The 23,615-nt window shown below is 39.4% G+C and overlaps 1 protein-coding gene across 2 annotated transcripts in view; it reads left to right on the top strand.

Moving 5' to 3' along the window:
- The window catches only part of LOC148185827 (uncharacterized), a 377,412-nt gene extending 360,019 nt beyond the window's left edge, over positions 1 to 17,393 (top strand). The window contains exon 7 of one of the 2 annotated variants that reach the window (XR_015775442.1): positions 16,081 to 17,393. The gene's annotated coding sequence lies outside the window, so the exon portion shown is untranslated. The remainder of the gene's footprint in view (positions 1 to 16,080) is intronic. The other variant, XR_015775443.1, reaches the window with a different exon arrangement.
- Positions 17,394 to 23,615: the final 6,222 nt, after the last annotated feature.

Raw genomic sequence — 23,615 nt, 5'->3', positions numbered from 1 at the left:
GTGAAGGAGCGCTCTCTGTTTTCATTGACTCACGACTGATTCTCAAACACTTTTCAGACACTAACTAGTTGGACAAATATAAAAATCTCTGAGAGAAAATATTTTCGCCCGGTCGTATACATTTTACATGAAAGGCCCCCAAGATGGGCGACCTCTCCAGCTTTCTCCACAGGGGGTATCAAAGTTTCTCAAAAAAAGTTTATTTAAAAATATTCACAAAAAAGAAATGTCAAGAAATCACACCCCCCCCCCCAAAAAAAAAACTCTCCAAAAGTTTTTAAGGATTATCAAACATTTGAAAGGAAAAAAAAATCAAAAATTTTATAGAAAGTAAAAATAATATTTAAAGGAATAAATATCACCAAACAAATTGAACAATCACCAAAAGTTTAAAAATATGTTATATTTAAAAATATGTTATAAATATGTTAATATTTTTAAAGGGAAAAAAAATCTGCGAATATTTTTAAATTTAGAAAAAAAAAGATTAATCCATACTTGTCCTTGACGAAATGTACTTAGTTTGATTCCACCACTTTAAACAAAAATAGCGACTATTTTTCCAAATTTAGTCAGTAAATTCTCAGTGATCACACTTGTTAAGGGTTATGTCTCTGCTGTAATTACTACCAAATACTTATATTTTTAACATCACAATTTGTAATTGACCCCCTGGGGTCTGGGCTGAGCCCCCAGTGTCCTTAAATCATAGAGACGCCCCTGCTATCATGCTCTCCAGTTTGATGGAAGAATCCAAGTCAAACGTTTGTGATTCGAGCGCACAGCCCCCTAATAAAAACAAAAGCCGCGCTGTTCAGACGGCTCTAATTCCCTTGACAGCCTTCCAGCCAGTCCCACTTAAGGTTATTATGGGCTATAAATACGCCGGTTACCAGGGCTAGAATGTCAACGCTGTTTGCCCTCGTTAAGACACATAATTACCTCATTTACATCTCGTTTCCTCCCCAAAATTGGAAGCCATTATGCGCCTCCGCACCCGACTCTCCCCCACCCACCCTCCTCCGCCGACGATTAGAGTCATCATCCAATCAGCTTCCGCGCTGCGCGTTGGGAAAGGAAAGACTCCCATGAGTCAGGCCGGGACGGGAGGCGGCTGGACAGAAATCAGCAGAGAAAGGGCTCATGGGAGATGAGATGCTCAGACAGGAAGTGCACGGAGAGGATATTTCCCGGGCAGAAAGTCTGAGTGGAGCCCGCCGAGGCCGCGGAAACACAACGGGAGGATCAGACTGGTCCGAGAGTTTGAATTCAAAAGGCACGCAACACAGATTGAGAGCAGTGACACATTTTGATGTTGCTGCACAACCTGAACCACAGTGATACTCAACTAATGGCCCGCGGGCCGAATCCGGTCCCTGACGGGTGGCCCCCCAGTGATTTTTTATTTCACAGTAAAAATAAAGTCATTCACACTGTGTCTCTTTTAGTCTCCATAAGGTGTCAGAGACATAAAACAGCACCAAAATAGAGCTTGTTGATCAAAAAAAGAGCCAGAGGAGGATCCTCCACACCCCCGACAGAGGACACAGCTGAGACACTGATGTCCTAAAATACTAGAAATGTCCTAAAATTAATTTGACCTTAAATTCTACAACCATCCTAAAATCTTAACAATGTCCTAAAACACTAGAAACATCCTTAAATCCTACAAATGGCCAAAAATCCGAGAATGACCTTAAAATTCACCCCGAAAATTCTTGAAAAGTTCTAAAAATGTTTAAAACTCAACAACTCAACAACCTAAAAGTGACCTAAAATCCAAAAAGCATCCTAAAATTCTAGAAAGATCTTGAAATTCTCAGAAATGTTCTAAAATCCTACAAACTCCAAACTCCAAAAATCCTGGAGTTGACCTAAAATCCTACCAACGTTTCTAACATTTTATAAATATCCTGAAAATCCCAGAAAAGTTGCCAAATCCTAAAAACATCCTAAAATTTCAGAAATGTCCTAAAGTCCCAGGATTGTTCGAAGAAAAAAAAGCTTTACTTTAAAGGACTAAAGCGTGTTTGGTTTGTCTTTTCTTGGCAACTGTAGATATAAATGTGTCTCCGTAGACGAGGACTCGCTCCCGGTGTGGATATAAACGGCTGATTTTAAGGTAAAAAAATATTCTCATTTTCTGCTGATTATAGACTAAAGAAAGCACACTCATTATATTTTATTCACTTTCTGACAGCATTTCCTCTGAATCCTTCACACTGGACCTGTGAGCAGTTTTTTACGGTGAAAATTACAGAACACCTCCGTGCCATTTTCCCATGATCCCTTGCTTTAATCCCCCCTCCCCTCACCAATCCCCTCCACCCACCACCTAAAGTCACTCGGCCCGTCTCACCGATCTTATCACGTCTTTTTCATTTACAATGCTGAACTGGCCTCCATGTGTCATTACTGCACACACACACACACACACACACACACACGCAGACACACACACACAAACACACACACACACACACAAAATCACAAACACATTTTTCTGTCCGTGTGAATGTGTGCAACATTTGCTTCGCAGCTCGTGTGTATTTATCTGTCGAAAACGTATGTATACCTTGTGCGTGTACACGTGTATTCAGACGCGTGTGCTCTTTCGGCTGTGTGTGTGTGTTTCTGTGTGTGTGTGTGTGTGTAGATACAGCATATAGTGTGTTTGTTTTTATCAGAGATCTTTAAGCTGGGTCATGTGTTGTTGCTTCACATTTCATCATCCTGCTCTCTTATCTGCTGTTTTCATACACAACTGCTGTAATACTGTTATAACACACACACACACACACACACACACACACACAATATAGCAGACTCCCACCATATACCAGTAAGCTGGTAAAGATAGTTTGTAGGAGGGAGAATGAAGGAGTGGAGAGGAGAAAAGGAGCGCAGTGTTGAGAGAGGGATCAGGAGGAAGAGGAGCTTCTATCTGACGCTGTGGTTGTTGTTGTTGTTGTTGTTGTTGTTGTTGTTGTTGTTGTTGTTGTTTTCGTTTTCCTCGTTGTTGATTTTGGCGGCTGATGTGGACGGGCAGAGGCTGGAACCTGTCAGCCATGTGAGGAATGAAGTCTCTCTGATCTCCTCTGCAGATTACGGCGTCCTCTGACTGTCTCTCGCTGCACGCTCCACATCGCGTTGTTTTGTCTGCAGAGGCTTTAAATACGAAGCTTTTTTGTGTTCGTGTGTCTGCGTGTTTTTCGGCCCTCGGGGTCACGGCCGGGGCGTGTCGGCTGATTTTCGTCCTGATGTGTTTGGTATGAAGCTGGCAGTGGCAACAAAGTTCGTATGTTTGTATAAAGTCGTTAAAATTAAATCTGTTACTTTAAAATTTCAAGAGTGAAAAAAAATCGATTAAATAAACCCCTACAAAATACACATTTTCTTTTAAATGACAGAAGTGAAAGGGAAAAAAATCACCACATTGTTTTAATGAATAAAAATGTTTTTAAAGATCATTAAAAATTTAAAATGAAAGAAATTTGCCAAAAATTTATAAAGAAAATAATTGCTAAAATACCACAGGAAAAGATTACTTTTTTTTTTAAATCACCAAAATTTTTCAAAGAATTAAAAAAAATGCCAAAAACTTTGCAAGGAAAAAATAATTGGCAGTTTTTTAAGATCCTAAAAAATAAAAATAAGATTATAATTACAGACAACAAAAACATTTTAAAACAAAAAATTAAACAAAACAAAAATGTTTATATTTTTAAATCACCAAAAACTTTTAAAGCAAAAAAAATCACCAGTAATTTCAAAAGAAAAACAAAATTTTTACCAAAAATATTTACGTTATTTTTAATTGCCAAAATTTAATTGATGATTTTTTTAAATCAAAAACAAAAAATTAAGGAGAACAAAAAAAAAGTAAAAAAAAAAAAAAAAGCAGGAGAAATTGCATAACTTTGCTCAGTGAAAACACCGTCATCTAGTAACTGTTTTACCGACATTTCGAAAATATCGCTCAAGTTTTGGGCAAATATGTAATGGAAACCTGCCTCCTCACATGGATGGAAACTGGAAGAGAAACTTAACTCGTGTGTGAAGGCATTAAAACTACGAGAGAGTATTTCTAGGTTTTTCACTGAGTCACATTGGAAGTTTCGTACTTTTGTTTCAGATCCACAGACATTAAATAAACTTTACTAATTTAAATTTTATTAATATAAAGCTTTTAATTTTTGCACAGTTTCGTCTTTCTTTTGCTTTTTTTCAATCGTTTGATTGATACCTTTGATGCAAACTGTCCACAGTGCACTTTCACCAAATACTGACCTCAAAGTAGACCAGTTCAAGCGTGTGTGTGTGTGTGTGTGTGTGTGTGTGTGTGTGTGTGTGTGTGTGTGTGTGTGCGTGCGTGTGCGTGCGTGTGCGCGCGTGTGTGTGTGTGTGTGTTATCAGCAAATTTATCAAAGCTGTTTCCATTCTGCTTCTTTTTTGTCTCTCGTCTTTCTGAAGAATTCTGTATCGGTGAGGAACACACACACACACACACACACACACACACACACACACACACACACACACACACCAATCAGTGGCTAGTCCTCTATCTGATTTGGAGTTGATCATGGTGGCATATAGAGGGTCTCCAGTGAATTCACACACACACACACACACACACACACACACACACACTCAGCCCTTTGGTCTGATAACGGCGGTTTGGGGGAAAAGGGGAAGTTGAGGGACAGATATGTTTTTTTCCGGATGGACAGGTATGGTTTTGGCCACGCTCCGCTACTCCGGGACACGTCGGTGATTGGCATGGAGGCCGGGTCGCCTCCTCCACTGACAGATTATTCATATCACCTAGTTAGGTTTCATGAAGCAATTATATGTCTTCACACTCCGCCAACTTTGGGAATGGCAGACTATAGAAACACACACTATACGGGCTGTGATGGCGGGAAATGCCTGTCAGCGAGGAAGAGGACGCTGGTTCGGGCTCACATCAGGGGCATTAAAGTGAGGTTTTTCCATCAAGAATAAACGTCTGTTTTAAAGCGTGCTGGTGGACAAAAAGATTTTATATTTGCTGCTTCAACAAGTGACATCTGCAAGATGTTTCATGGGAAAGACACACAACAAGTGATGCGGGTTATATTTTAATTTCTCTGAAACAAACTGAATAAGATCGGAGTAAATTTTGCATAAGCAGTGATGACAGACTGACGAGAGACAAAACAAAAAGAAAAACTTTATCAGCACTTGTCCCAAGGAAGACACATTCCTGCTGCGGTTGACAGGCGTTTTTCAGGAAGTGATCCGCTCAGCCTTCCTCTGTGTCAGATCCCCACACCAAAAGCCACCTCTCATGTCCGCATGATTCGCCACTGGATGTCATCGACTCAGAACGTGACCGGACACAGCCGTTTACGGTGTTTGCGTTAAAAAAACTCAAGCTGGATCAATCAATCAGCTTCTGAATCAATTTAGATTTGGTTGAAATTCCGTGAATGCTTCAAGATAAGTTGTGCAAACGTTTCCGTGATGGTGAAAAGGGGTATGAGTGCACGTCTCTAGTTCTGGTTAAAAGTTAATTATTGGCATAACAAACTTAAGTTAATGAAAATAAGGTCTACTTTATGAATTTAGAAGTTATTCTCTATCAGCTTATTTCAGTTTTTCATTAAAACTATTTTAACTGCACTGATTCCATTTTTGAAATCAAAGATTTCTTGTTGGTTTTTACGGCTGCAATATTTTAGCAAATGTAAGTAATTTGGCTGTTTTGTTTATTTTTTATTTATATATATATATTTCCCCAAATTCAGCCTGATATACTGTAAATACCAGCAGCTGAGTAACTGTGAACAAGGAAAAACTACAGTTACAACATCCACCTCCAAAACCTCCTGAGTTCGCTACTCAACACGTTCAATCTTGTTTGTTTAACCTGAGCGAAAACGAAAGTCTAAAAACAAGTTGTGGTTTTATGGGTTTATGTGCCAGATCATCTCATAACTTCCTGCTGATTTCCTAGCAACCTCATAGTCATAAACTGAAAAAATGTCAAATCATTCAAGTTAAAAGAGCAGAGATTATTTTAATACAGCAACAGAAAAAAAATAATAAATTAACGATAAGAAGTGGGAGAAAAGAAAGAGATCCTCAAATTAAACAGGCTTTAACTGTGAAATATTTGTCTGTGTATCTTACGATAATGAAGAATCAGCCCTACGTCAACCTTAACGACAATTAATCTTCAGCGTTTCACTGATTAATTTGATTTCACTGAAGAGGGTGCTGCAAAAATCAAACAAGCTCAATAAATAAAGACGTTTTTTTCACCAATGTTGCCAAAAATAAAGAAACTTCCACTCCCTCTTTATGGCCTGTTACGCCTGTCACACAGCTGACGGTTCAACAGTCAAAACCTGCCTCTAAATGTCAGTGATTCAGCAGAGCTGGCTCTGATTACTCAACAGTTGCAGCAGAAAATCAGCGTAGCCTGACTGAACTCTCAAAACAGACACGTACGCCGTTGAAAGACGGAAAAACGGGACCGGCAACGCAACCACACTTCCAGCTAAAAACAAGATTCAGAAAAATTAACACATAAACATGAGGCGTACCGCACATCTGACACCAGTGCAGCCTGTGAATGACGTCATTGGAAAGATGAGGCGTCATCAGGCCTCGGCGCCAAAGGACACACATATATTTATGTTTTCAAACATAAAGCATAAGGGACACATCATCACTTATCAGAGGAGGGAGGTGGGGTTTTTTTTAACCCTCCCCTCCCCAAAGCTACAAATATTTTCACCCGAGCCTCCATGAGTGACTCTGGGAAAATGCATCAAGTGTTCGTTCCACATGACGTGTTCAAATAGCATCAGCAATTTAAAAATCATGTCATGATTTATGTTTTTACAGTTTCTGGCTGTGACAGATGGTGTAATTTTGGTGATTTTTATTCTGGCTGATCCCAGGGTTTGGAAGGCACGTCTTCTTTGAAAATTAGCAATAAATTCTAAAAAAAAATGCAAAATTATTTTAGGGACAGAAAATTGCCAAAACAATGTGTAAGATTATTATTATACTTCTTTAGATAAAAATGAAAAATATTTAAAGAAAGAAAAGCCAACATTTTATAACAAAAAACTCCATCAAATTTTTTAGAATCTTAGAAATATCCTAAAATCCTACAAACACCCTACAATCCTAGAAACATTTAATAGGCTGCTGTCATTTTGCAAAAGTGGCCCCCAAGCAAAGCGTGTTGAGTGTCTCTGGTTTACGAGCGTCCCGCAGACGGCCAGTGTTGAATAAATCTAGTGTCGATATTCTAATCAAACAAAAACTCTTATTTTCTTGAACACAGGTTTATGTTCTCACCCCTCAGAGCTTTAAGGAAAGTAAACATTTGAAGCCTGAAGCTGCCGGTTCCCACACTCGTTACCTTTTTCCCATCGCCTCGCTGTGTGAAGTCCAAATGAAACAGAGATATTCATGGCTCCTCTCCACCAGCATAAAGACCTGGACCTCCTGCCCTGGCCATTCAATTAGCCACAGTGGCCAGTGTGTGTGTGTGTGTGTGTGTGTGTGTGTGTGTGTGTGTGTGTGTGTGTGTGTGTGTGTGTGTGTGTGTGTGTGTGTGTGTGTGTGTGTGTGTGTGTGTGCGTGTGTGTGTGCGCGCGCGCGCGCGCAAACTATTGCCCTGTCTGAGCAGCCAACCTCGACTAAGGGCCAGGCTCAAACTGCGGCTTAAAGCTAACCAGGTCACAGCTGATGGTGTGAGAACCAGGCTGTGCACAGTTTAGTGTGTGTGTGTGTGTGTGTGTGTGTGTGTGTGTGTGTGTGTGTGTGTGTGTGTGTGTGTGTGTGTGTGTGTGTGTGTGTGAGAGAGAGAAGACAAAGTGAGTAAGAGCTCGAAATCGCCGCCCCAAACCTTCTATATTTGGGTGTTTATGGAGGTGTATTACCAAAAACAAAACCTGCTACCTCGCAGCAGGGGCGTCTCAAGGATTTAAGGCCTCTGGGGGCTCAGCCCAGACCTCTTTGGTGGGGGGCTCTGTTTTGATGCCTTTTTTTTGCACTCTGGCACCCTCTATACCCCGAAAACTTTTTTTTTAAAACTTGAATTCTGAATTGTGACGTTGAAATGTTAGAAATAATGAGCACAGAGTAAAAACGAAACACTTGATAACTGCTTTCTTTAAACATTTATTGACTGCAGTTAGAAAAATAGTCTGCATTTTTCTTAAAAGGCTTTTTTTAAGAAATGGGGAGGAACTTATGTTTTGTTTTGGTTTTTTTTGCTTTGGAGAGGGGAATACAAAATAAATTTTTACTGCTGATTTTTAAAGCTCTATGGCTTGTGAGCAGTGCTGTCCTCCACACAATGCCTGTATTCTCTGTGTGTGTGTGTGTGTGTGTGTGTGTGTGCATTTACGTCATTTAACACCAAAGCTATAATTCTTTTCAATTTAGGACGATTTCTTCTATTTATTGTCTTCACACACGTTACTCATTCCTTGAGTTTGTAGGATTTGGGGAAATATTTAAGATTTTAGGACATTTCTAGTGTTTTAGAAAGTGTTTTCTGGGACACTTTTGGACATTTGTAGGATTTTGAGACATTTCAAGGATTTGAGGACATTTCTATGATTTTAGGACATTAGTGTCTTTTCTGTGTCCTCTGTCGGGGGTGTGGCGGATCCTCCACTGGCACTTTTTTTGATCAACAAGCTCTATTTTGATGCTGTTTTATGCTCTCTGACACCTTATGGAGACTAAAAGGACAAAAACAATTCACAGTGTCGATCACTTTATTTTAATTCTAATTAAAACTTATTTTGTTGTAAATAAATTGAGTATCGTTGGCTAAAAATATACATTTTTTCTGTTAGTTTTTCTGGACAATCTCTTATTTTCATCTATTAACTATACTGAAGTTAGCATTTTCGTCATTTGACACCAAAACTGTCCACTCAGACTTTTATTGATAGAATTCTTTTCAGCATCGCAGCTCACTGTTACAGTCCAATATCTGATATTTATTTCCTTTACACGTGTGACTCATCCATTGATTGATGCGTGACTTGACTCATGTGAATGCTCAACTTCAGCAAACGCATTCATCCATCAAATACAGCAGACTCTTCCCTTTCCCGACCATTTTCTCTCCTTCTCATCACACCGTTTCAATTTCCTTCCCGCTCCTCTCGCGCTCCGTCTATCTGCCGCCGTCCTCTCACCTCTCCCTCAACTCCTGCTCCCAGGTTTCATTTTCCTCCTCCTCGTCTCCATTTTTCTCTGTCCTTTTTTTACTTCCTTTCCGCATGCAGATCAGGGACGACTCCACATGCGTGATCATTTAAACACGCAAAACATACACATACGCGCGTGGAAGATGATTAAAAGCCGAGATGTATACCGTCCGTGAACTGATACTCGGGTTGAACCAACACATCGATGCTGCAGTTTTCGATTGAAGCTATGGATCGCCTCCAGGCCTGAAATGAAAAACCCATTAAATCGGACATTTTTCACTTTCACTTGCATATTGTCACGGATTGGTGAGAACTTGGATTTAAAAAATGTCAACTTTTTGAGTGTGACAAGGAAAAAAAGCCTTGTTTTAAGGTGTAGCTAAATTTATTTTTTGGATTTAACACAACATGCAACCCTGACATTTTTGTGCACATTGTGCACAAAGTGAAACATGCACCCTGTCTTCACTGGTGACTGATTCAATATTTGACCAAGATGATGATTTAGTATCTACAAGGTGTCAGAGTGCATAAAACAGCATCAAAATAGAGCTTGTTGATCAAAAAAATGCCAGAGGATCCCCCACACTCCCGACAGAGGACACAGATAAGACCCTAATGTCCTAAAATCTTAGAAACGTCCTATAATTGGAGAAATCTTAAAAAATCCCAGAAATTTCTTAAAACTCTACAAACATCCTAAAATCCTACAAATGTCATAAAATGCTAGAAATTACCTAAAATTGGAAACATGTCCCGAGGACCTAGAAATGTCTTTAAACTCTACAAACATCGTAAAATCTTAAAAATGTCCTAGAAATGTTGTTAAATCCTCAAAACGTCCTAAAATCCGAGAAATGTCCCAAAATTGGAGAAACATCCTAAATTTCAAGGAGTGTTCTTAAATCCTAGAAACATCCTAAAATATTCAAAAAGTCCTAACAGCACAGAAATGTGCTAAACTCCAAGAAATAGCCGAACATACTAGAAACATCCTGAAATTCTGGGAGCGTGTGGAAATCTGAGAAATATCCTACAATCCTTGAATTGTCCTGCAATTCTAGAAACATCCTTAAATTGGAGAAACATCTTAAAATCCAAGCAACGCACGTTGAGTTTAGCTGGTTTAAGGGGTAACAAAGATATCAGGTCCTAATGTGTTTTTAATTGACAGCTCCTGTAACCTTTCTCCTGTCAAACGTACACACACACACACACACACACACACACACACACACACACACACAGTCTACCAGGAAGAGAAACACTCACCTCTGTCTGACACTTTGAGACACGAACTCATTTCATTACGATGAGACATTCCTCATTTTTAAAACCAAAACCGGTCAACAAATGAAGCGTTGACTGAATGTTGCATAAGTGGCCACAAATGCTTTGTGATTGACTCCACACACACACACACACACACACACACACACACACACACACACAGAGAGAGAGCCAGACTGACACAATAAATATCTTCTAATACTTTTGTACATACTGTATAATGACTCTCATAAGGGCAAAGAGGGGCCACGGCTTCAATTATGACATAAACACTGATGTGAAAACACACACACACACACACACACACATAAACAAACACACAAACACACACACACAGAGAATAGGGGGGAAGTGAGCATCATTAGAGCAGGACTCCACTGGAGCCGGCGGCTGGAGGTCTGTCTCCACCGTCTGTTACTCACTGTGTTACTCAGCCTGAGATAAACGCTGTAAAAACAGACCTGCTGCAGTCCGTCGGACAGCGACTTGTGTCATTATGTGATGATGAAGTTTGAAAGATGCGGCGTGACTGATTTAATCTGCTGGAGGCTCCGCAATAACACAGTGTCACAATACTCAAGTCACAATACAGTGTTGTGGTTTTAAAAAAAGGTCAGACAGAGGTCCTTACAAAGACCCTCCTGTCCTAAAATCCTGCACACATCCTGAAATCCAAGAAAAGTCCTAAAATCCTGAAAACAGCCTAAAATGAATGAATTTTAGGACATTTCTCTGATTTGGGATATTTCTTGGATTTTAGGATGTTTCTAGGATTTTCGGACATTTTTCCAATTCTAAGACGTTTTTAGAATTTTTGGACATTTCTTTGATTTTAGACCATTTCTATGATTTTAGGACATTCGTGTCTCTGTCGGGGGTGTGGGGGATCCTCCACTGGCACTTTATTGATCAACAAGCTCTATTTTGATGCTGTTTTTTGCACTCTGACACCTTATGGAGACTAAAAGCACAAAACAATTCACAGTGTGAATCACTTTTTTTTATTGTGAATTAGAAAACATTTGGGGGCCACTCAGCACTCTGTCAGGGGCCAGATTTATCCCGCATGCCATAAGTTGAGTCTCACTGGTGTAGCCCCACCAGCTCTGCTTTCAGTCCCCTGGGTCTTATTTTTTTACATACTTTTCTCTCAGACCCAATAAACAAACAGGGAGCACAATTAGTGCTGTGCATGTGTGTGAATTAAGAGCGTGGGAGCAAACGAAAAATGATTTTCTGTCTAAAAAAATTGTGGACACACACAAACACACACACACACACACACACAAACACAGGCGCTGCATGGCCTCACACACACACTAAACATAATTTCTCATAACAGTCTAATATGGTTCATTTTCAGCTATCAAAACACACATGAAAAGAGTGTTAACGCTGTCAACAAGCGAGCATGGGATGTGGAACCGTCGTTTTCATTCTCAATATGTCAAGGTTAGGGTGTATTCCAGCAGAGAGCGAGGGAGAGGAGAGGAGAGGAGAGGAGAGGAGAGGAGAGGAGAGGAGAGGGGAGGAGAGGGAGAGAGGGGAGGAGAGAGGGAGACAGAGGGTTAGAGGGGGAAGGAGTGTCGTTCTCCATCCTCTGCTCTCCAGAGAATCCCATCATGAAACGCCAAAGCACAAAGAGCTCAGAGCCTTCGACTGAAACCGAGGGACCTTTAATCCAAAAGCGGGAGCATCGCTGGGACAACAGCGCCACCCAGCACGCCACCGCGCGCACTACACCTCCTCCAAATCCTGACCTGCCTGTCTTAAAAAAAAGGAAAACAAAGGGACATTTTTTTGCACATTAATTCAATGATCAAAATGAGCGACGGTGAAACAATTCAACTCGAATCCGCGTCCGTTTTTTTTTTTTTTAGCAACCCGTCTTCTCCCCTCCGTTTCCTCCTCAGACACATGAGAGAGGTAATCAAAGCCAGTCGTCTTTCTGTGTGGGAATCTAACCCTTAATGGGCTTCACCAACCTCACAGCCAAGCACACACACACACACACACACACACACACACACACACACACACACAAAAAATCAAACTAATTACAATTTGTCCTTTCTCTTTTGTCCTCTTCACAGCGCTCCCTTTTAATTCCCACCACTAAAAAAAAGGCTGGTGGTGGGTGTATGTGAGGAGTGTAGCCGAGGAGGAGGAGGAGGGGGATTTTCCAAAGTGGCACAGTAAAATAACACACTGGAGTGTATATCGGCTTCCACTCTCCCTCATTTAAATAAGCGCCAACACTGATTTTCTAACAAAAATATGGTACTAGTATAATAACAATGAAATAAGACCCTGTGAAAACTCGCAGCCTGCAGCAAGTATTTAAAATATCATTTAAAAAGGGCTGATCTGTAATTCAGAGCGGATATGGTATCAGACGGCGTGCTTGTCATTCCCGGCTATAATCTCCACTACGCTGAGAAACACACTGTCTGCTGGCAGCGCTGGAGAGAGGGAGGAAGAATAGGGAAGAAGGGGGGGCACGCCGGATTTGACTACTTATTTTTCCTTCTCCTCTAGGTGCCATTCGTTTGTCTGATATCGGCGGCGAAATCTCGGGAAACCTATTTTTAAGCAAAATCACAGATTGGAGGGAGAGAAGTCGCAAAAATAGGGAGAAAAGTTTTAAAAAATGAGAATATTAGATGGAGAGATGGAGGAGGTCCGAGGAGACCAACTTTTAGGAGAAGAAGAAACACTCAGTGACACTCAATTTACAGCCTGCCGAGCCAAATCTGGCCCCTGATAGGGTGCCCAGTGGCCCCGCGACGATTTTTAATTTCACTATAAAATAAAGTGACTCACTGTGAATAGTTTTTGTCCTTTTTGTCTCCATAAGGTGTCAGAGACATAAAACAGCATCAAAATAGAGCTTGTTGATCAAATAAAGAGTCAGTGGAGGATCCCCCACACCCCCGACAGAGGACACAGCTGAGACACTGATGTCCTAAAATGCTCTAAAAGCCTAGAAATACTTTTAAATCTTTGAAACCTCCTCAAATCAGAGAAATGTCCCAAAGTTCTAGAAACAGGCCAAAATCCTAGAAATGTCCTAAAATACTTAATACGTCCTAAAATCCTAAAAATGTCCTGAAAGCATGTGTGGGGCCGCTGCGACTGGCCCCTGGACTTCTGTCATTTTACAAAAGTGGCCCCCGAGCACAGCAGGTTGAGTGTCCCTGATTTAGAAAGTTTAACACGTTTATAACTAAAGGTCTTATATCGGTAGTCGCTGTTGAGATTAAAAGTTAATTTTTTGGCTTGGTGAAAAGCAGCTGACAAAAACAAGTCTCACTAAAACATCCATTTAGCAGCTTTTCTGGAGCTTTTGGTCAAATCACATAGCCTTCTTCAGAAGATGTAGTTTTCCACATTTTTAAGTTCAGCACTTAAAGAAATGTTGTTTTTGACCCTGGATGGAAGCAAAATAGCAAAAATCCCCAAAAATCTCACTACAAAGTCCATTTAGTAGCTGTAGTTCTGGAGCTTTCAGTTGTAACGCACAATATAACTAATGAACGATAAAGAAGAGCTAATAAATGCTTGTTTAAGTGGTTTAAATATTAAGATTTACTGCTTGTCTTATTTATTTATTTGTAATGTGTGCATTTTTGGACTATCTGTCAGGCAACACAAGCAATTTAAAAAATGTCACTTTGGGCTCACAATTTTATAGATTATTTATTAAATATCAATTAATAAATGTCACTATGGGTTCGGATGAAACAAGCGATTAAAAGATGTCACTTTCTACATTTTTCACAGATTTCTGACACTTTAAAGATTAAAAAACATGAATGAAATAATCCTCAGATGCAGCCTTAAATGGAATTATGAATGACTGGGACTGTCCTGGACACACACACACACACACACACACACACACACACACACACACACACACACACACACACACACCCACCCATAAACACACATTGGGTTTTGGTTAGACGTGTGGTCTGGACAGGAAAGGGCCGGGGCCGCCACACTCAGCAGGACACGGACCTCAGGCAGCTCACACTCCACACACACACACACGCAAACACACTGCCAGGCCGTCCTTACCCACCTATCCTGTTGCAGTGGGGGGTCGGAACTGGCCAGACACACACACAAACACACACACACACACACACACACACACACACACACACACACACACAGAATCATAGACATCCTCATATTCAGACACACACACACTCAGTTGGCGGAAACTGGCAGTGACATGCTGTCCGGCGGCTCCGGCTCGGGGCTCTGAGGTTGGGCTGAGCCATCTATCATACAGCCAGAAACACAGTAACCCAAGACATGAGTGGCAGGGGATCATACACACACACACACACACACACACACACACACACACACACACAGAGGCAGTATTCTGATCCTTTACTTAAGTAAAAGTACTAATACCACACAGAGAAACAACTGAAACAAGTAAAAGTCCTGTACTGAAAATGTTACTGAAGTAAATATTTGAAGTATTAAAAGTACAAGTACCCAGTGCAGAAAAAAAAACTTTAATAACAAACAAAACATGCCCAAACCTCAAAATTATTTTTTAAAAATAGCTCCAAATAAATAAATAAAAACACCCCCAAACTCAAAATTACATATAAAACAACAACAAGAAAACACTCCAAAAACACACAGAATTATTTAAAAATTCTCGCTTTCTCTTTCACACACAAACAACCAAAGTAAAACCAAAAACATCCAGTTATTTAAAGTTAAAAAAACAACCCAAAAACTCAAAATTTGGAAAAAAATGGGAAAGAAATACACCCCCAAATATCCTCAATTTTTTTCTAAAAAGTTAAAGGAAAACCCACCTCACACCACAAAACACCCAAAAAAACTCACAACAAAAATTAATCATAAAATAATCTTTTATGATAATAATATTCTATTTTATGATCAATTAATTTATCATAATAATAATAATAAATAGTAAGAATACATTTTGCTTTTGAAGGAACTCATAGACATAAGCAACATGAACACAAATACACAGAAAACAAATCGACAACATACTAAAAACAGAAGAAGAAAAGCTGAACGCTGAACAATCACACGGTAAAAGCGTGTTTAAAAAGGTGAGTTTAAAATAGTTTCTCTCCAACAGTGAAAAACAGCGGCGGCGTCAGTGCTGGTTTTCGTTGTTCGGTCTGTCAGACTCGGGTTCGGATAAAAACGTGGTCTGAGCTGCTCTCTATTGGCCGCCATCAGAAACCTCAGACACCTCAACAGAAAAAACGAGTGAAATTACGCAGACAGGACACGTTTGTTAGCAGCAGACTGACATGGCGATCATCAGATACTCAGCAGCGGCTCTAAATATCTGCCGTCAGCCGCCGTGACCCCTAAATATCGCCGCCTCTAATGACCATATTCTCGACTGCCGAGCGTCCCACTTCACAATCAGGCCTTCAGCCTTGAGTAAGTGCCCCACTTCATTTGTAAAACGCCCTCGTGAATGATACAAACCGCCACATCCCCCGTCTAAATCTCTTCCTCTCTCTCTCTCTCTCAACAGGCCTCGCCATTCCCGCCCCTCTGAAACCGGAGGCGCCGCTCAGATTGATGGCAGGACGGCTCTCATTTGGACCCGGAGAAAAGTGGTCAGTTTAAGGGCTGCTACTGTATTTTAAACGCCACGGGGTGTTAAAGAGACTGATGAGCCCGGCGGCGGCGAGCGGTGACCCTCCCTCCCGCCTCGCTGCTGAACCCCATTGGGAGAATGAGAGAGGCGAGGGGGAGGGGAATAAATCTGCGTGGCGGCGGGAATCGATCGTTTCTCCCCTCCTTCCCGCGCTATCTCATCTGCAGGGCTGAGAGAGGCAGAGCGGTTTAAACGATCCTGACCTTGTCCGACATAAATAGTCAGAAAAGTCCACACAGCTGATAGCTTTGTGTAAGGGGGGGGCATTGAGATAAGAAGGGGGGGTGAATGAGATAATGCCCCCGCGTTACTACATCAGAGTCCGTGTCGCTCACATGCACATACGTCGCCGTGGGAAACAGTCTCGCTTCCTGTCGTCCCTCCTTCATCGCTCCCTCCTCTTCCTCTCGCTTCAGAAAAAGAGAGTGAAGAAGAAGAAGAGTACAGCGCGTTTCCTGCAACAGCGGCGTCATTAGACCCAGCGGTCCCGTGTTTTTTAAAACATAACCAGATCAGTTTTCATCGAGCCGCCCCGAGTGACGCGGAGAAAACGCGTGAAGTGATCGTCGCTCATGATTTGTGCAGGAACCGGCAGAAATTTTAAAATCAGACAAAATTTCTGTTTTTATATGTACATTTTTTTGCGATTTTTATTTTGACGGGCCCACAGGTTTGAAAGGCATGTCCTTCTTGAAAAATCACCACAAATTTTAAAATAAAATAAAAAAAGTCCAAAATTTTAGGGAAAAAAATCACCAAAAATTATAAGATTTAGTTGCCAAAAAATTTAAGAAAAGAAAATCACCAATAAACTTTTTATGACAAAAAATTGACAAAAATATTTCAAAGGAAAAAGAAAATCGCCAAAAGTCTTTCAAATTCACAACATTTTTAAAGGAAAAAAAAAATCATCAAATATTGTTAAGAAAAAAAATGGCCCAAAATTTAAGAAACGGCAATCATCACAACAATTTTATTAAAAAACATATGGAACCAAAGTTTTAAAATAAGAAAGTTGACACTTTTTTGGGGGGAATTATCAGAAAATTTTAATGAAAAAAATTGGAAAAAAAAAAACAGGAAAAAAATTCGATCAAGGGTTTTAAAAACAATTTAAAAAAAAAGAAGGAAAAAAATATATATGTATATATTTATATATATATATATATATATACATATATATATATATATATATATATATATATATATATATACATACATACATATATTTATATTTTAAAGAAAATTGCTAAAAAAAAAATTTAAAGAAAAGATGCCCTCCAAACCTGTGAAGATACAGCCATTTAAAGTCGTATGCTCCCTCCCAAGCCAAAATTAAAAAAAAAAAAACATAAGTCCCTCTAGTGCGTAAATAATTATTTGACGTGCCTCCTCTTTTTTCCCCCTCTCATAAATAATGAAAAGTCCTTAATAATAATACTAAAAAGCCTAAAGACCTAATGATCCGTCCATACTTACGCGTGACTAAATGAACTTTAAACTTTGAAGTTTAATTCTGCCACTTTTAATAAAAAATATTGACTATTTCTCCAACTCTGGTCAATAAATGTTGCAGTTGTAAAGTATTCTGTTTCTACTCAGAACTAATTACCAACAACTACAAAGTTTTTTCAGGCTAAATAAGGTTTCAGAGTTCATAAAAAAAGCATTAAAATATGGTCCCCGCCGCCCCCAGTGTCCCCAAATCGTAGCGACGCCCCTGCCCTGCAGCGCTCTCGTCTTCCTCTGTGATTCTCTGAGAGAAGGATGGAGGAAGTCATTTGGCTCCGTGAGCGTCTGCCGTGCGCTCCTGAAGAAGACGTGATTTTTTAAAGTAAGAAAGGAGCTCTTTTGTGCGGCGCCCCTCTTCTTTTCTTTTGAGTGTAATGCCGCTGTACCTGACAGTGGCGCTGCCCCGGGTAAAGGCAGAAATCTCTGCCTCCATTGTCACCTGTTCCTCTAATCATTTTCCGCCCTTCATGCCACAATGGAGGAGGGCGATAACGATAACGAGGTGAAGCTAATACAGAGCGGCGCCGGGGCCCCCGAACACAATGTTCAGATGTCTTCACTCGTTCTGCACGCTCACACACCTTTATACCTTTATACACTCCTTAATGCAGAAACGCACACACACACATTTTGTCTTTTTACTGCGGTCGCTCGCGCGCAGATGTTGGAGCCGTTTCATTAGGACGCTGCTGTCAACCCGCCCTCACGTCACACACACTCACACACTTTATACACACTTTGACAGTCAAACATAATAACAGAAGAATAACTGGGTTTTTGCTCTGCTTTGTCAGAAATAGTCGAGCTCGTGGCTTCTAATTGGCTGCTGGTTTGAATTCAGATATTTGGGAGCAAAACATCTGAGCGCCTGCTCCTCGTCTCTTGGGCAGGTTCTCGATACCTTTTGGTCAAAAGTTACGGACCAAATAAACCCGGCACTCAGTAATATTGACACTTCTGTAGTTAAATAACACCTCCATTCAATCTGCGAAATGTCAAATGACAAAGTAATACACTCTCACTGAGAGGAGACTCAAAAAGACCCCAAGAGACGCAAAATTACTACAAATAGACATAAAACAACCACAAATAGACACAAAATGGCTACAAAGACAAACAAAACAACTACAAGGACACACAAAATTGCTTCAAAGAGACATAAAACAACTAGAAAAATACACAACTCGGTAAAAAAACACAAAGGGCCCAAAGTGAGCAAATTGGACTGATGCCTTTTAATAAACATGGGAAAGAGGCAATGAAAGACAAAATGATCCAAAAATTAGCAAGAAATTAGTAAAAAGTACAAGAAAATTACCTGAAAATTAATATGAAAAACAAACCAAAATTTTAAACAGGTAATGATAATTGAAGTTATTATATTATTTTTATTATATTTTTGTCCTGAAACATTTTTTGCCAGCATTTTAAAAAAAATAATTTTCTAAATCGACTAATTTCTTGTAATTTGGCAACATGTCTTATCAAGTTGATCTCTGGCTTTTCATCATAGTTCGGAGGTTTAACTGGTTGTGAAAGTCTGAAACAAGAAAAGGGATGTCGCTCTGGGTTTTAAAGGGTTAATTAGACTTCACCTGGACTCTGCAGCAACATCCAACATTTCCACAAAATAAAAAAAGAAACATTCTGCAAACAGCTTTCACAATTGTGACCTAAAGTTCTGCGAAATTCCCAAAATGACGAAGCCTCCTCCTCCATCTCCTCCCCCCGTTTCCTCGCCCACGTGCACGTGACGCGGGCTCGCCGGCCTCGGCGGGCGGCGTGGGGGAGATGAGAAGGCTGCTGCTCTCCGACTGTGTTTATCAGAGTCTGGCATCGCTGTAATTTCAGTGTTCAGATGCAATCGCTCCCCACTCCCCTCAGGAGTAAACAATAACAAGCACAAATACAATAGACAAACAAGGCCTGCAGGACATGTATGCACACACACACACACACACACACACACACACACACACACACACACAAAAGCATCTGACACACAAATAATAATAAATGCAAACCACCGGCACCTTCTGCCTCGTTTTCTGACGTTATTTGACAACTGCAAGAAATGTAAACATCTAATTTCTTGTCTGCATTAATGTGAGAAACCACGAGATCGAAATACGAGAGGCGTCACTCACATCAGATCCCGAATCTGAATTTAGAGGCTCAACTGTCCAAAAACCGCTATGTCACTCACTGAAGCTGCACTCTGTGCTGCTGTGACTCGCTCAGTCTCTTCCATGCAGGCTGCTGCTGACACACCTGCTATTTGTTATCAGACAGCGCAGCCTGGTGGACGTTCAGTGAACTGCAAGCAAAAGAGTGTAACCCTTTAAAACCAGAGCGACTTCCCTCGAAAACATCAAAACTCAAGAGGAAACTACCCAGAAACAAGCAAAACATCAGTAAAAGGTACAGGAAAGTTACCCCCAAACAACAAAACAAACATACAAACACAGGAAAGTTCAAGAAAACAAAAACAACACAAAAGAGCAACAACAAAAATCACAGAACATACCTAAAAATCCCGAAACAAACGTAAACGAAAACACGAGAAAGTTAAAGAAAACAAACATAAAACCAAAATCACAGGAAAGGTTTAAAACAAAAGCAAATCCATTTTTTTCGGTTTTTATAGATTATTTTAAAGTGATTTGTTCATTTTTGCTCCACATTAAAGCCGTTCCACAGTTTCACTCCACAGATTAATTTACAGAACTCCCTTTTCGGATAATAAATCAAATTAATCGATGTTCAGCCGTATTTTTTTTTAAAGAAATAGATATATGTACACATGTATTTATTTCTATTCTTTTGTATATTCAATTTTGTTTGTCTGCCTGTAAATGTATAACTTTTTCTTTTTCCCTGTTATGTTGTGTTTACATGTTCAAAATAAAAATATTAAAAAGCTAACTGAACATTTTTGGAATATTTCATGTTAGTAAGTTACTTTTAGCGTTAAACATTATTTATGATTTGTGGTGAGTGGTGAGAAATGCTCCTGCTGGGAAGCAACAAATGATTTAGAAATGATTTATTGATCTATAAATGAAATGACTTTTCATGAGAGGGACCTCACGAATCACTTCCTCCTGTGTGCTCAGGTTGTTTTGTTTTCTCTTTTAAACTTTTTTCATTATTATTCTCTTATTTACTGAGGTGTTTTGGCCTGCTTCCATCATATTTATGAGCGTAAACTGGGCCGGAAATTGAGAATATCTCTGCTTTCCGTTCACAGAACTTGTTCTTACTAGAGTTTGGAAAAACAAACCTTCATGTATTCAGCTCAATCTCTATATATTCTTATGCAGACAGACTTTAATCGCACTCACTGGGGTACTGATATTTTTCGACATACCTACCTATTGCCTTCTTGGCCATTTTTTTGGACGTGCTAAATTTTTTGGTTTTTCGCACTTTTCTGGCCTTTATTCCCACTTTGTATACTATAACGCGTCTCTACGAGCTATTCTATGTCATTTTTAGCCATTTTTAGGAGGGGTCAAAATTTGACTTTTTTCGACATACTATACTATTGCCTTCTTGGCCATTTTTTTCGACGTGCTAAATTTTTTGGTTTTTCGCACTTTTTTGGCCTTTATTCCCACTTTGTACACTATAACGCGTCTCTACGAGCTATTCTATGTCATTTTTAGCCATTTTTAGGAGGGGTCAAAATTTGACTTTTTTCGACATACTATACTATTGCCTTCTTGGCCATTTTTTTTCGACATGCTAAATTTCTTGGTTTTTCGCACTTTTCTGGCCTTTATTCCCACTTTGTATACTATAACGCGTCTCTACGAGCTATTCTATGTCATTTTTAGCCATTTTTAGGAGGGGTCAAAATTTGACTTTTTTCGACATACTATACTATTGCCTTCTTGGCCATTTTTTTCGACGTGCTAAATTTTTTGGTTTTTACACTTTTTTGGCCTTTATTCCCACTTTGTATACTATAACGCATCTCTACGGGCTATTCTATGTCATTTTTAGCCATTTTTAGGAGGGGTCAAAATTTGACTTTTTTCGACATACTATACTATTGCCTTCTTGGCCATTTTTTTTCGATGTGATAAATTTTTTGGTTATTGCACTTTTTTGGCCTTTATTCCCACTTTGTATACTATAACGCGTCTCTACGAGCTATTCTATGTCATTTTTAGCCATTTTAGGAGGGTCAAAATTTGACTTTTTTCGACATACTATACTATTGCCTTCTTGGCCATTTTTTTCGACATGCTAAATTTTTTGTTTTTTGCACTTTTTTGGCCTTTATTCCCACTTTGTATACTATAACGCGTCTCTACGAGCTATTTTATGTCATTTTTAGCCATTTTTAGGAGGGGTCAAAATTTGACTTTTTTCGACATACTATACTATTGCCTTCTTGGCCATTTTTTTCGACGTGCTAAATTTTTTGGTTTTTACACTTTTTTGGCCTTTATTCCCACTTTGTATACTATAACGCGTCTCTACGAGCTATTCTATGTCATTTTTAGCCATTTTTAGGAGGGGTCAAAATTTGACTTTTTTCGACATACTATACTATTGCCTTCTTGGCCATTTTTTTCGACGTGCTAAATTTTTTGGTTTTTCGTACTTTTCTAGCCTTTATTCCCACTTTGTATACTATAACGCGTCTCTACGAGCTATTCTATGTCATTTTTAGCCATTTTTAGGAGGGGTCAAAATTTGACTTTTTTCGACATACTATACTATTGCCTTCTTGGCCATTTTTTTCGACGTGCTAAATTTTTGTTTTTTGCACTTTTTTGGCCTTTATTCCCACTTTGTATACTATAACGTCTCTCTGAGCTATTCTATGTCATTTTTAGCCATTTTAGGAGGGGTCAAAATTTGACTTTTTTCGACATACTATACTATTGCCTTCTTGGCCATTTTTTTCGACGTGCTAAATTTTTTGGTTTTTACACTTTTTTGGCCTTTATTCCCACTTTGTATACTATAACGCATCTCTACGGGCTATTCTATGTCATTTTTAGCCATTTTTAGGAGGGGTCAAAATTTGACTTTTTTCGACATACTATACTATTGCCTTCTTGGCCATTTTTTTTTTCATGCTAAATTTTTTGGTTTTTCGCACTTTTTGGCCTTTATTCCCACTTTGTACACTATAACGCGTCTCACGAGCTATTCTATGTCATTTTAGCCATTTTTAGGAGGGGTCAAAATTTGACTTTTTTCGACATACTATACTATTGCCTTCTTGGCCATTTTTTTCGACGTGCTAAATTTTTTGGTTTTTACACTTTTTTGGCCTTTATTCCCACTTTGTATACTATAACGCGTCTCTACGAGCTATTCTATGTCATTTTTAGCCATTTTTAGGAGGGGTCAAAATTTGACTTTTTTCGACATACTATACTATTGCCTTCTTGGCCATTTTTTTCGACGTGCTAAATTTTTTGGTTTTTCGCACTTTTTTGGCCTTTATTCCCACTTTGTACACTATAACGCGTCTCTACGAGCTATTCTATGTCATTTTTAGCCATTTTTAGGAGGGGTCAAAATTTGACTTTTTTCGACATACTATACTATTGCCTTCTTGGCCATTTTTTTCGACGTGCTAAATTTTTTGGTTTTTCGCACTTTTTTGGCCTTTATTCCCACTTTGTATACTATAACGCGTCTCTACGAGCTATTCTATGTCATTTTTAGCCATTTTTAGGAGGGGTCAAAATTTGACTTTTTTCGACATACTATACTATTGCCTTCTTGGCCATTTTTTTCGACGTGCTAAATTTTTTGGTTTTTGCACTTTTTGGCTTTTATTCCCACTTTGTATACTATAACGCGTCTCTCTGAGCTATTCTATGTCATTTTTAGCCATTTTTAGGAGGGGTCAAAATTTGACTTTTTTC

This window comes from Plectropomus leopardus, chromosome 22 (genome assembly GCF_026936395.1).
Source record: "Plectropomus leopardus strain MGB_pleo_1.0 chromosome 22, ASM2693639v1, whole genome shotgun sequence".
NCBI lineage: Eukaryota > Metazoa > Chordata > Actinopteri > Perciformes > Serranidae > Plectropomus > Plectropomus leopardus.
The sequence above is the reverse complement of the archived record's forward strand: the minus strand, read 5'-3'. Positions and strand labels throughout refer to the sequence as shown.